General features: G+C 43.7%; 1 protein-coding gene and 1 pseudogene across 5 annotated transcripts in view; one reads left to right on the top strand and one right to left on the bottom strand.

The window, feature by feature from the left end:
• TMCC3 (transmembrane and coiled-coil domain family 3) overlaps window positions 1-13145 on the top strand; it is a 307508-nt gene that overhangs the window by 278334 nt on the left and 16029 nt on the right. Inside the window, exon 1 of one of the 5 annotated variants that reach the window (XM_009426010.5) lies at window positions 10994-11164. The exons of the other annotated variants lie outside the window; for them this stretch is intronic. The gene's annotated coding sequence lies outside the window, so the exon portion shown is untranslated. Of the gene's footprint in view, window positions 1-10993; window positions 11165-13145 lie in introns of those variants that run through there. 5 annotated transcript variants of the gene reach the window in all.
• On the bottom strand, window positions 6624-6930 carry LOC129136679 (U6 snRNA-associated Sm-like protein LSm3; annotated as a pseudogene).

Here is a 13145-nt window from a genome sequence, read left to right as displayed (position 1 = left end):
GCCCCACTGAGTAGCTGGGATTATAGACATGCACCACCATTCCCGGCTAGTTTTTGTATTTTTAGTAGAGATGGAGTTTTGCCATATTGGACCAGGCTGGTCTCGAACTCCTGACCTCAGGTGATCCACCTGCCTCAGCCTCCCAGAGTGCTGGGATTACAGGCATGAGCTGCTGCACCTGGCCTGAGAAATTATTTAAGACTGCTTCCTTAAGCCATCACAAATAATGGATTGAGTCAGAACATATGGGTGTGTCCAAAGGAGGAGGCACCTGAGTTGTCTGCCACAATTACGATGGTCCCTACAGGGAAAAGGTCCCTTAGGGAGGAAAGGATCATACCTGCATATTCTGTACGTGGGAGATCTTAATTTTTTTTTCTTTTTCTTTCTTAGAGACAGAGTCTGGCTTTGTCGCCCAGGCTGGAGTGCAAGGGAGCAATCATAGTTCACTGCAGCCTCAAACCCCTGGGCTCAATCAGTCCTCCCACCTCAGCCTCCTGAGTAGCTGCGACTACAGGCACGCCAGCAGGCCTGGCTAATTTTTTTATATATATATATTTTTTAATAGAGACAGGGACTTACTGTGTTGCCCAGGCTGGTCTCAAACTCCTGGGCTCCAGTGATCCTCCTGCCTCTGCCTCCCAAAGTGCTGGAATTATAGGCATGAGCCACCATGCCTGGCAATATTTATCATTTGGTAATTGATTACCTATATTCTGCTTGGAGCAGTGAAGAGCCATGAAACATCAGTTTCCTATTTGACCTCTCACATGTGTCACAAGCCATGAACCATTCATGGTTCGGTCTGTTTTGAAAGCAACCCAGCACAACCTCAGTTGCAGGTTCTTCTTGATCTCATTGCAAACAGCTGAGCAAATGTAAACAACTAGGGCAGCCACTTGTCCCTAAACAACTGGCTGCCCTAGTTGGCTGCTAGTCAGCAACTGATTCACTTAATAAGCACTAAGGTCCTATTGAGGAAAGAGTGTGGAGCAGACACAGGTGGCCTAGTAGATGATAGATGATCCTTCTCTCCAAGGAGGCATCCAAATGTTGGAGGAACAAATGTGTTATTCAAATACCTGTCATACTTGGAAGAATAAGCACTGTATGAGGAGTCAGTGCAAATGGGAGGAAGCACAAAGGAAGCAGTCAATCCTAGCTGGGCGTGGGGGTGGGAGAACCTCTGTGGAAGAGACATTGTTTGACTTGGTCCTTGAAAGGTGAATTGGGAAGGAGACCATGCTAGGGTGAGGAACAGACATAGAAATAGCAAAGTGCATGCAGTGTTCAGGTGTGACTGGCTCGTCACACACATGGAATAAGATGAAGGTTAAAAACTAGACATTAGTACAAATCCTGGCTCTGTGTCTTCTTAGCTGTCACCATAACTTATTTGATGCCTCCCCCTTTCAAATCTGCAAGGCAGAGCTAATGACATGGAGATATGAGGATTAAAGGAGAGTGTATATAAAGGTCCAGCCTTACCCTAGGGGCTATACATAGATGTACTCAAAACATCAGGATGGATGGACCTGCTGGAAAATGACTAGGATAGGACCCTGATCAACAGAGCCTTAAATTCTTTGTTAAGTATTTCACACTTTAGGGAACATTAAAGATCTTTGGGAAAGAACAGGGTATAATCTGATTTATCTTTTGAAAAGATGATTTTATTCAACCCAAGGGAATCTGTTTTTATGTTGATGGCCTCATTTGAAGGCCGAGCACAACTTCAAAGTAAGGCTGTTTTTCTGTGCCAGAAATACTGTACCAAAATATCGATTGAATGTACTTTTCATGGACATTTTTTTTTCTTTAAGTGGAATGCTATATTATTTTGATACAACTAAAGGCAGCTTTTTAGTTCTAATTGCCATTTGGTGATAATACTGCTGGCATATATTAGAAAAAATAAAACTGTGCAAAATTAGCTTCAGCATTGCAAAAGGGGAAGAAATGACTGTTGATCAGTTTTTCTTCTACTCTTGAATAGCTACTTATTTCTAAGCCTTGTCTGATAGCTAGTAGTATTCTGATCCATTTATAAGAAAATTCTATACTGCCAATCATCCAGTACATGTTTTTCCCTCCAGTATTTGTTATACTACCAAAAATAAATGAAACCCTCACCCTCAGAGAAAAATTTAATTATGAGGCTTGCATATGCTTTGGGAATGCACTTTGGGGCTCCAGTACCAAACGCTATTTCCTGGCTCAGTCTTACGTAGCAACTTTTCAAAGGACATGAGCCAAGTTGTGACCATTATGTGGCTTTCTCTGGATGCCCTAGGAATGGGGATGGGGAAGTCGCAGTGCAGGTTCATGAGCTGGGTATGTTTGACCACATTCCCCCTATTAAACATAGGAATGCTGGTATAGTGTTCATCTCTGGGCAAGATGACATACCTAGCCTCTTAGTAAGCAGGTTAAAGTATACCCACCTCTTTCCACTAAGATTATGATTATGATAAGACACATGGAAAATATAGTTAGAGTAGTGCTAATATCCGAAAGTCGAAAAAGAAGGGGAAAACATATAGGCTGATCACCAGATCTAACAGTTACTGTAAGTTTGATTCTGAATTTCCTAGCATCTGAGGCAAAAAGGGAAAAAATTATTGTTATCTGATAGATAACACTGCACACCCCTGTTATATTCACTTATTTATCTAGGAAGCTATACTTTAGGAGACAAGTTACTTTCCCTTTTGTGCAGGGTGCCTATAATGAACACAGCATGGCGTGATAGAGTTCGTTCAGGCTGGAGATGCCGAAAGACTCTGCAAGACAGGTGCCGGATTTGTAACTATCGTTTAGAAACTTACACTAAGTACAGGTCCCTTCTAAGAAGGCCCACCCTGTGTGTTTTAGGGGTAAGTGAGGTGGTGAATGAATGTGATGGGAAATGTAGAAGACTGGGCTGCCAGGGCAGGGCAGTAGGCAGACCCTCTGCTCCCAGGCTTGGCCTCTTTTCTCTGCTCTCTGACTAAGGGCCTCAGAGACTCATTTTTCCTGGGGGTGGTTCTCCCAGAGTAAACTCGATATTCCCACATCCCCTTCCTTGCTGGCTTCCCCTCTTCCTGGGGAGGTTTTACTGACAGACACTGCCAGAAACCTATGGGAATGAACAAGCATGGATGGGAAATTTTCCAGAACTGCCCCCAGAAGACCTTAAGTTTAGTGCCTAGCAGCTCTTGCTCACCCCTTCTCTCCTTCTGAGTTAGGAACTAAAAGCTTCAGTGGACATTTGTTCTGTGTTTAGTCCTAAAATTAGGCCTGGTTCTGCCAGACACGGTGGCTCATGCCTGTAATCCCAACACTTTGGGAGGTTAGGGCGAGAGGATAACTTGAGCCCAGGAGTTCAAGGTTGCAGTGAGCTAGTGATGGCATCACTGCACTCCAGCCTGGGTGACAGAGTGAGAGACCTCTCTCTCTCTCACTCTGTGTGTGTGTGTGTGTATATATATATATATATATATATATATATTTAAATTTAAAAGGCATGGTTCTTAGTTCCCAGGCCTGGAGAGGTAAGGGGCAGATACTAAATAAATGTACACTTCCCTTTCCCAAACTTGCTCGTTTTCAAGGTACACAGGGTCCCCAGAGACTCCCTGCTCCTCTTAGAAGTTGCCTTTTTTGGGTGTTGCCTCACATCCCTCCAGTTTCCTCCCCAGGGACTGTGGCTGTCCTTGCCTTGCAATTGGTGCTCATGTAAGGTTGGTCTATTTTCATCACTGTAGCCTTCCCTTCTACTTTTCAAGGGACATTCTTGCTGAATCTGGCCTTTCTCCCCCTTTAATTCTTACATAGATTTAGTACGTAGAAATCTTTACCAGGTCAGACTAATTTTATAAAGAATTAGTTTGTATTTATTGGAAGTGTGATTTATAAGCTGTTTTGAAGAAAGATACATTTTTTAAGTGCATGTAACTCAAAGGAGATTACCACTGTTTCCTGGTAGAGGCTTAATGAGAAGATAATTATTTCTAATTACAGTATCAAGTGTTTGTGAGTGCTTGAGGATGCTTGAAGAATTTGTTTTTCAGAATCTTAAACACTGCCTAATCTCCTTTACACTATTAATTTGCAGTGTCTGGAGAAAGGACTGGGCCATGAAAGATATATGTATTCTAGCCCCTGTTCCAAATGATCCCTAATTCTAGAGTGACGAGATTTTACTTTACCTGCTCTCAGGAAATAGAATTCTTCTTCTTCTTCTTCTTCTTCTTCTTCTTCTTCTTCTTCTTCTTCTTCTTCTTCTTCTTCTTCTTCTTCTTCTTCTTCTTCTTCTTCTCTCCTCCTCCTCCTCCTCCTCCTCCTCCTCCTCCTCCTCCTCCTTCTCCTCCTTCTTCTTCTTCTTCTTCTCCTCCTTCTCCTCCTTCTCCTTCTCCTTCTCCTTCTCCTTTTTTTTTTTTAGATGGAGCCTGTTGTCCAGGCTTGAATGCAGTGGCACAGTCTTGGCTCACTGCAACCTCTGCCTCCAGGGTCCAAGTGATTCTCCTGCCTCAGCCTCCTGAGTAGCTGGGATTACAGGCACCCGCCACCATGCCTGGCTCTTTTTGTTTTTTCTTTTCTTTTGAGACAGAGTCTTGCTCTGTCTCCCAGGCTGGAGTGCAGTGGTGCAATCTCTGCTCACTGTAACCTCCACCTCCCAGGTTCAAGCGATTCTCCTGCCACAGCCTTTCGATTAGCTGGGATTACAGGCACCTGCCACCATGCCTGACTAATTTTTCTATTTTTATTAGAGACGGGGTTTCGCCATGTTGGCCAGGCTAGTCTCTAACTCCTGAGCTCAGGTGATCTGCCCACCTCAGCCTCCCAGAGTGTTGGGATTACAGGCATGAGCCACCGCGCCTGGCCGAAGATAATTATTTCTAATTACAGTATCAGGTGTTTGTGAGTGCTTGAGGATGCTTGAAGAATTTGTTTTTGAGACTCTTAAACACTGCCTAATCTCCTTTACACTATTAATTTGCAGTGTCTAGAGAAAGGATTGGGCCATGAAAGATATGTGTATTCTAGCTCCTGTTCCAAATGATCCCTAATTCCAGAGTAATGAGATTTTACTTTACCTGCTCTCAGGAAATAGAATTTTTTTTTTTTTTTTGAGATGGAGCCTGTTGTCCAGGCTCAAATGCAGTGGCGCAATCTTGGCTTACTGCAGCCTCTGCCTCCGGGGTCCAAGTGATTCTCCTGCCTCAGCCTCCTGAGTAGCTGGGATTACAGGCACCTGCCACCACACCCGGCTGATTTTTTTTGCATTTTTAGTAGAGACAGGGTTTCATCATGTAGGCCAGGCTGGTCTCAAACTCCTGACCTCAAGTGATCCACCCACCTCAGCCTCCCAAAGTACTTAGATTACAAGTGTGAGCCACTGCACCCGGCCGGAAATAGGATTCTTGAGGCTACAGAATTTCTTTTGTCAGTGATGCCAAGAGAGGAAGAAGGGGGGATGCGAGGAATAAAACCTTCATGGCAAAACTATTGACTCAGTTCCCGTGCTGTACACGGTGCACTTATTTAAAGTTCAGAGTGTGCTATTGTCAGACCTGAACTATGAAAGGAAATGTTCCTTGTCTAAACAAGTTAGAACAAACACTGTACTAAGACACTCTCCTAATAAAATGTCCTTCTGGATATCATATGAAGGTCCTTAAGATTTTTCCTCTCCAGCACACAGTGGGGGAAAGTGCAGCTTTCTTCTAGCAAATGTAGGTATTGAATATTCTGTGTAGGTGTCCCATGAAGGTAGTAATATGTTTCTAGTAACAGATAACAAGGAGCCTTATCCAGCCTCTGGAGTTATTTTTCTAGTATAGGTTAGCTCTGTTAGCAAGGATGCTGGGATCCGGTGGTTCAGTTAGCTTCCCTGTTCACTGACTGGCTAGACATTTTGCAAGTGCATGTCAAGTGTGACCCCAGGATAGCAAGAGGGAGATGGGCTAGGGGTATCTCTCATATACGTATATTTATTTATTTAGAGACAGGGTCTCCCTCTGTTGCCCAGGCTGCCAGGCTGGAGTGCAGTGGCGCGATTCATGCTCACTGCAACCTCCACCTCCCAGGCTCTTGACCCTCCTGCCTCAACCTCCCGAGTAGTCAGGATTACAAGTGCATGCCACCATGCCTGGCTAATTTTGGGTTTGTTTTTTTTTTGGTAGAGACAGGGTTTCACCATATTGCCCAGGCTGGTTTCGAACTCCTGGGCTAAAGCAATCTCCCCTCCCAAAGTGCTGAGATTACAGGTGTGAGCCACCGCATCCAGCCACTGTATCTTATATATTTCTTTTTTTTTTTTTCCTACGAGGAAACACCAATTTTAATTTAAAGAAAAAAAAAATCAGAACTTGTCTGTAAGGATAACAGAGCAAAACAAGTCCTGAAAAAGAGCTCTGCATCTTGGTGGTCATATTTATTGAAGAGCTTTAGAAAAGTTAAAATGCCATTTAGCTTAAGAAGTTGTGAATTATCTGCAGATCAATTCATTTCAGGAGTGGGAGAATCCCCAGAATTATTTCTTAATATCAGAATGTATGCAGGTTTCTCTTTTGAATGCCTTGTACATTTAGAAAGGCTACTGTACGAAGTCTCCTATTTTCCATACAGGACAAATTGTTTCAGCCAACTGTCAATGGAGGGGCAACCAGCACGACCATCTCCCAGGACAAAGAGCATTGGAATATTCTGTTTCCTTGATTTATATATCTCTTCGTATGTTTCTTCATCAATTTCTATAGTAGTCGCGGTTTCTTCCTCATCTCCCAAGATCATATTTAAATGTTGATCATAAGCATGTGATCTGCCTTGAAGCTCTCGGTCATTTCTCATTTTCACATAAACTCACTCATCTAGGCTGAGCCCGATAACATCCAGGGGCTCCTCTCCAGTGTTGGTAGTTTGTTGCGGGTGCACATTGTCCCCCATGTTTCAGACCCTGCGCCGTCTCCCGCCTCTCCTGAGAACACAGGAGCAACTCCAGTCTCCGGAAGCGTGAGGACACAACCCCGCTTGTTTCTGATAGAAAAGCTCCTGTTCTTCTGGGAGAACACACAAAGGTACCCCACTGTGGGGCCATGCTGAGCCCCACATCGGTCTCCCAGCTGTATCAGCCAGCACAGAGAAGGGCACTCTCCCTTCCCTCCAGGCAGATCCAGGGCTTATCTGCTGTTTGCCTTTTCCCACATGGGCAGGTATGAACCCCTCACTTGCTAGGCCCTTAGGGACAGGGCTTCTTTCTCCAGAGGTCCTTTATCTTTTATTTTTATCTTCTGTTTTTAATCTCATTCTCTCTCTTCTCTTAGTGATTGTAAATGCGTAGGCGTTGTTCCAATACAAGCAGTAAGCTTTTTTATCTTCATAAAGTTATTTGGCCCAAATCACTGTTTATATTTTAGAATATGGAACAAAGTGGGTCACTTAAAGCCAGGAGTTCAAGACCAGCCTGGCCAACATAGTAAAACCCCATCTCTTCTAAAAAAAAAAAAAAAAAAAAAAAAAAAAAATTAGCAGGGCGTGGTGGCACTCACCTGTAATCCCAGCTTCTCGGGAGGCTGAGACGGGAATCACTTGAACATTGGAATTTGCAGTGAGTGGAGATCGCGACACTGCACTCCAGCCTGGGCGACAGAAAGAGACTGTCTCAAAAAAAAAAAAAAATAGAATAGATTTTATAGACTATATCAGACCTGATTGATGTGGCTCCAGGAAGCCACACCAGAGCTGTGGACACAAAGTTACAGCCACGATTATTTCAAGTTCAGCCTGAGGGAGAATTTTCTGACAGAGTAGTCTAAACGAAGCCCAGATTATCCATGCAATGGATGACCATGTTAAGGGCATTGCAGAGGTTCTCGCAGGATCTGGGGCTGAGCTGGTACAGATCTTGCTAAGCCTTGCATATTTCATAAACCTGAGTTGAGCCCCACCTAAGCTATTTATTATTCATGGGCTTCAAGAAACATACCCTTTACAAGTCTCGGTTTTCTCATAAAAGGGTTGGTGTGAAGAATATATGAATGCATTAAAAAATCTTTAGCACAGTGCCTGACTCACAATAAAAGTATTCAGTCATTTTTAGGCAGGTAGGCACTGGAGACAGACAACCAGAATTTCCAGCCTGGCCCTGCCGGTTACTGGCTGTGTGCCCCCAGGCAATTTACTTAACTTCTCTGTGACTAGTTTATAAAATAGTAATAATAGTAGAACCTACCTCAGAGAGTTTTTAACAATTAAGAAAGGTACTACACATGTCACTAACATGATATTTTACCTCGTGGGCATGTAATAGGATTATACTCCCCTGTCGCCTAGAAGTTAGGTAGGGTCAGTGTAATGAGTTCTCTGTCTTTTAGAGAACGTCCAGACGGTAGAGGCCCCACCGTAACCTGGGTCCCCTCACTGACTCACAGCCAACTTTTTAGCATTTGCATGGAATAAGCCTTTCTTTTATAGCCACTGAGATTTTGACATTAATACGATGGCAAAGCCTAGCACATTCTGGGTGGCATATCATAGGAGCAGCCTAGACCAGGGGTTTCCAATCTTTTGGTGTCCCTGAGCTACATTGGAATAAGAAGTACTGTCTTGAGCCACACATAAAATACACTAACACTAACGATAGCCAATGAGCTTAAAAAAAAGAAAACAACCTCATACTGGCCAGGCGTGGTGGCTCATGCCTGTAATCCCAGCACTTTGGGAGGCCGATGTGGGCGGATCACCTGAGGTCAGGAGTTTGAGACCAGCCTGGCCAACATTGTGAAACTCCATCTCTACTAAAAATACAAAAATTAGCTGGGTGTGGTGGCATGTGCCTTAGTTCCAGCTACTCGGGAGGCTGAGGCAGGAGAATCACTTGAACCCAGGAGGCGGAGGTTGCAGTGAGCCGAGATTGTGCCACTGCACTCCAACCTGGGTGACAGAGTGAGACTATCTCAAAAAAAAAAAAAAAAATCTCATACCGATTTAAGAAAGTTTACGAATTTGTGTTGGGCTGCATTCAAAACCATGCTGGGCCGTGGATTGGACAAGGTTGGCCTAGACTCTAGACCTGAAATAGAGTTCAACTAAAGTGATTAATAGTAAAAAATGTCAGTGATACTGACTTACATACCAAGGCCACGAAGACTTGTAAAAGCCTTCAGGTATTGAACATGCAGGTCCTTGTGGACCTATGCATAAATCTTCACTCACATGTACTTGGAAATACCTGTTGCCTTGGAAATGCCAGCCCATTTGAAGGATCTGACCCTTTTCTTGTAATGCCTGAGGCTCAAACAGCCTTTCTTTAAGCAAAGATTCATTGTCTTCAGCCTTGAGACTAAGCAGGCCGTTGTCATCTGTCACATTGTTCTGATAGCTCTGCATCCCTACACATTGTGGCTACTCTGTGGCCTCCAGAAGCTCAGAGGACTCCTGCCTCAGTCCCTGTCGTTCCAGGGTCCACAGGAGCCCTACATTCTGGTTCTGTTTGCTGGGGGGTGGGTGGTGTGCCTCTGTGTTGGTACCCTTCCTTTTTGGTTCATCTCCCTCTGGAGCTTTAGCGGGTTAATACAGAGTGTGCTGGGAGACAGCCTTCCGTGAATCCTGCACAGTGTGTCCAAGCCGCACTGGTGGTGACTGAGTTGCTGTGCCCGTGTCCGGTGAGTAAGGTGAGCTAACTTGGTGTGTTGTGCTGGAGGCCTGGTTCATTGCAGAGGTGGTGCAGGGTTAGATTTTGACGTCTGTCCGGGACTCAGGCTTTTCCTCAGCCTTTGTTCCAGAGCATTGGGGTGACAGTGGAAATGTCTCCAGTGCCGGAAAGAAAACACAATGAGGAATGGCGTTTCAGTAGGCGGATCTGCCTTTCATCTGAAGTAATAACAGCCAAGTATTCTGGAAGAATTGAAAGAGGCTAGTAGTCATTCTTAAAAGCAAAGTCTTTTCTGCCAAAACAGTAGTACATTTTATTTTAAAAAAACTTGAAAATACAAAAGAATGACCCCCCATAACCCCACGGTGCAAAGGTCAGCATTGTTAACACTTTGGAGTTTGTTTCCCTTTCAGTTTTTACATACATTTTTAAATGAAATTGAATTTAGGTACATTTTAGAATGAAATTGGAATGATAACAGTAACAAACATTTGTTGAAATCATTCAGTGTGCCAGGAGGTCACACTTGAAGAGGTGAACACTTTACATGCATTTTCTCATTTATTCCTCACAACTCTTTGAAGAATCATTATGTCCATTTTCAGAAGTGAAACCGAGACACAGAGAGGCTAAGTCATTTTTCCAAGGTCCGACAGCTCTTAAGAGTGGTGCCAAGATGGAAACCAAAGCAGTCTGTTTCCAGAGCCCTTGGGCTTTTTATGATGCAGTACTGTCTCACAGTAATGATAGCTTGGATTACACTTGATGGAGTTGTGCAGTGTTAGTTCTGAATTGTCTGGTTCTGTCTCCTTGTTCTATAGATTCAGAAATGGAAGCCCGTAGAGGTGACTCAGTTTACCCAAGAACACATACATAGTAAATGTCAGCGCCCAAACAGAAACACAGTGTCCTGATCTACACAGTGTACACTGAGTCTAGATAACCAGAAACCTTTGTCCTCCCTGCGTCCTAACCCTGAAACCAAGCTGCAACGTATAGTGTATTGTATAGGGTTAGTGCCAAGTCTGGATTAAACGAAGGGTAGAGGACTGACAGCTTTCTTCTAGCACGCACATGTAATTTCAGTTTGTGTTCAGGGAATTTACAGGCATCTAACAATGATGGGTGTAGCTGTCTCTCAATTATCCCATGCAGTGCTAGCTAGGGTTATAAAAGGGCAAAAGGAGCAGCCTAGTAATAGTTCCAACTTTATACCCTCATCAAACATTTTTAACTGAGATTTGCTGACAAGCAGTAAGATCGATTGATTTGGGGCTTTAAATGCTGTTGCTTTCGCCAACCTGGACTCTTGAGAACATGCCAAGCATTGTTAAATCATAAAGTAAGCCAAAAGTCATTTGGCCATCTGTGCATAAACATTCCTGTGCATACAAGGCTGTCCTGTAACGAGAGGTCTGTGAGAGCATGAGGCTTTGCCTTGAGACTCAGAGTTGGATGACCAGCCCTGGTGCAGTTGAGAATTAAAGGAGTAAGAACAGGTGTTTATTTACTGCTCGGTTTGGTAAGGTAAAGTATGAAAACCTTTCTACCTCTAGATGTTGTTGTGGACTTCTCAATAGAGAATGCCAGCCAGATTTTAAATAACTTCATCTCGTCTTATCTGTGAGCTCCAGGAGGGCAAAACCAAGTTCTTATGAAACTCACAAACAGTGCTGAGTGAAAAATGACAAGAAGAATACATGTATACAACAGGCAAAACTAATGTATGCGGTTTGAAGTGAGGATCATGGTTGCCCCTGGAGGTGGAGGTGATGTCGTTGTGATTGAAGGAGGGCACAAGGGAGGCTTGTGTTCTATTTCTTTAACTGGCTGCTGGTCACACAATGTGTTCAGCTTGTAAAAATTCATCGAGTACTTATTTCACTTTGTACTTATTACATGTGCTCTTTTCTGAGTATAAATTGTGCTTCAATTAAAGTTTAAAAGTCCTTATTTGTATTTGTGTATCTTGTTGCACATTGATACTCGGAAAAAAATCTCTGTTTAGTTGAATCAGTTTCAAATGGTGCCGGATTTATTATCCAGGTATTGGGAAACCATCTTCACCTGGAATTGTCAGGGCAATGCGAGCAGAACTTCTGAGGTGATTTTTTGGCTCAATGGAAGGGTGTCTTAAATGATTCCAGGGCAGACTCCTTGGAATAAAGAATGATGGCACTTTGGTTCAGTAGACAAACATTTATTGACAGCCTCCTAGGGAAGTACGAGAACTTCAAGTTGGGTACAGCTATGACATCATGCCTCCCCAAAGGAGCTTGCAGTCCGCAGGGGGTTAAAGTGCATGGGTAGTGATCAAAGGAGGAGTCAGGAAGTGCCACAAGACAAGCACAGAGCAACAGGCGTGTCACAGAATGGAGAGGGAGCGTTCCACTGGGACTGGGAAAAGCTTCATGGCAGAAGGGGCATTTGAAATGGGTTTTGTTTGTTTGTTTGTTTGAGACGGTGTCTCGCTCTGTCACTCAGGCTGGAGTGCAATGGCTCACTGCAACCTCCACCTCCTGGGTTCAAGCAGTTCTCCTGCCTCAGCCTCCCGGGTAGCTGGGACTACAGGCACATGCCACCATGCCTGGCTAATTTTTTTGTATTTTTAGTAGAGACAGGGTTTCACCGTATTAGCCAGGATGGTCTCGATCTCCTGACCTTATGATCCACCCGTCTCAGCCTCCCAAAGTGCTGAGATTACAGGCGTGAGCCACTGTGCCTGGCCCTTGAAATGGGTTTTAAAGAATATGTAGAATTTTGATAAGCATGAGTAAATGGGTGGCAGGCATTGTGAATATCATGCATATGAGAAAATCCATAGAAAATTCATATACATTCTGGGAATTTAGGTTGTAAGATATTCTTAAGGTGTCCTTCAGTTGAGGTGACGCCTGAAAGGTGGGCTAGGGCCTTATAGCCCTATAAGGTCCTTCCTAATGCCTGCTAAATGAAATGATGTGCCAGGTTATATTATTTAGTAGCCATTAGGAAGCCAAAGGAAGTTTCTAAGACATAGAGTAGCATGATCAGATATAATATCTCCAGCAAAATCAAATTTTTAGCCTCAGTGATTGTACAGTTACCATTAATTACCCATCCGCCCAAAATAAACATTTTCTAAGTTTCATGCATTCTCTGTTGCTATAATTTGAACCTGTTCCTGTTTGGGTCCACTAATGAGCCACAGATACTAGATTCCTTGAGCTTCCTGTGATCGACCCTCTAGGACTTAAAGATTGTTGTATACCTTCTTTATTCCCTATCCCCATCCTTCCCTCTTGACCAGGTGAAGTCACAACTTTTTTATCCTTTTTTCATATATCCTGTTTTCTAGTCTTGTAGTGATTGGGCATTTATTTCCCTCCAGCTTTTCCTATATGGTGCTCCTCTGCCAGATAAAGCAACCAGTGTCTCTCATTCATGACAAAATTGTGCATTGGAAGAGAGGGGCTAAGAGCTAATGCTAATGAATGTTTGTAAGTTGTGGAGGAGGCCTGACCCGCCC

The sequence above is a fragment of the Pan troglodytes genome, chromosome 10 (assembly GCF_028858775.2).
Source record: "Pan troglodytes isolate AG18354 chromosome 10, NHGRI_mPanTro3-v2.0_pri, whole genome shotgun sequence".
NCBI lineage: Eukaryota > Metazoa > Chordata > Mammalia > Primates > Hominidae > Pan > Pan troglodytes.
Note: the sequence above shows the minus strand (reverse complement) of the source record. Positions and strands in the feature narration are given on the sequence as shown.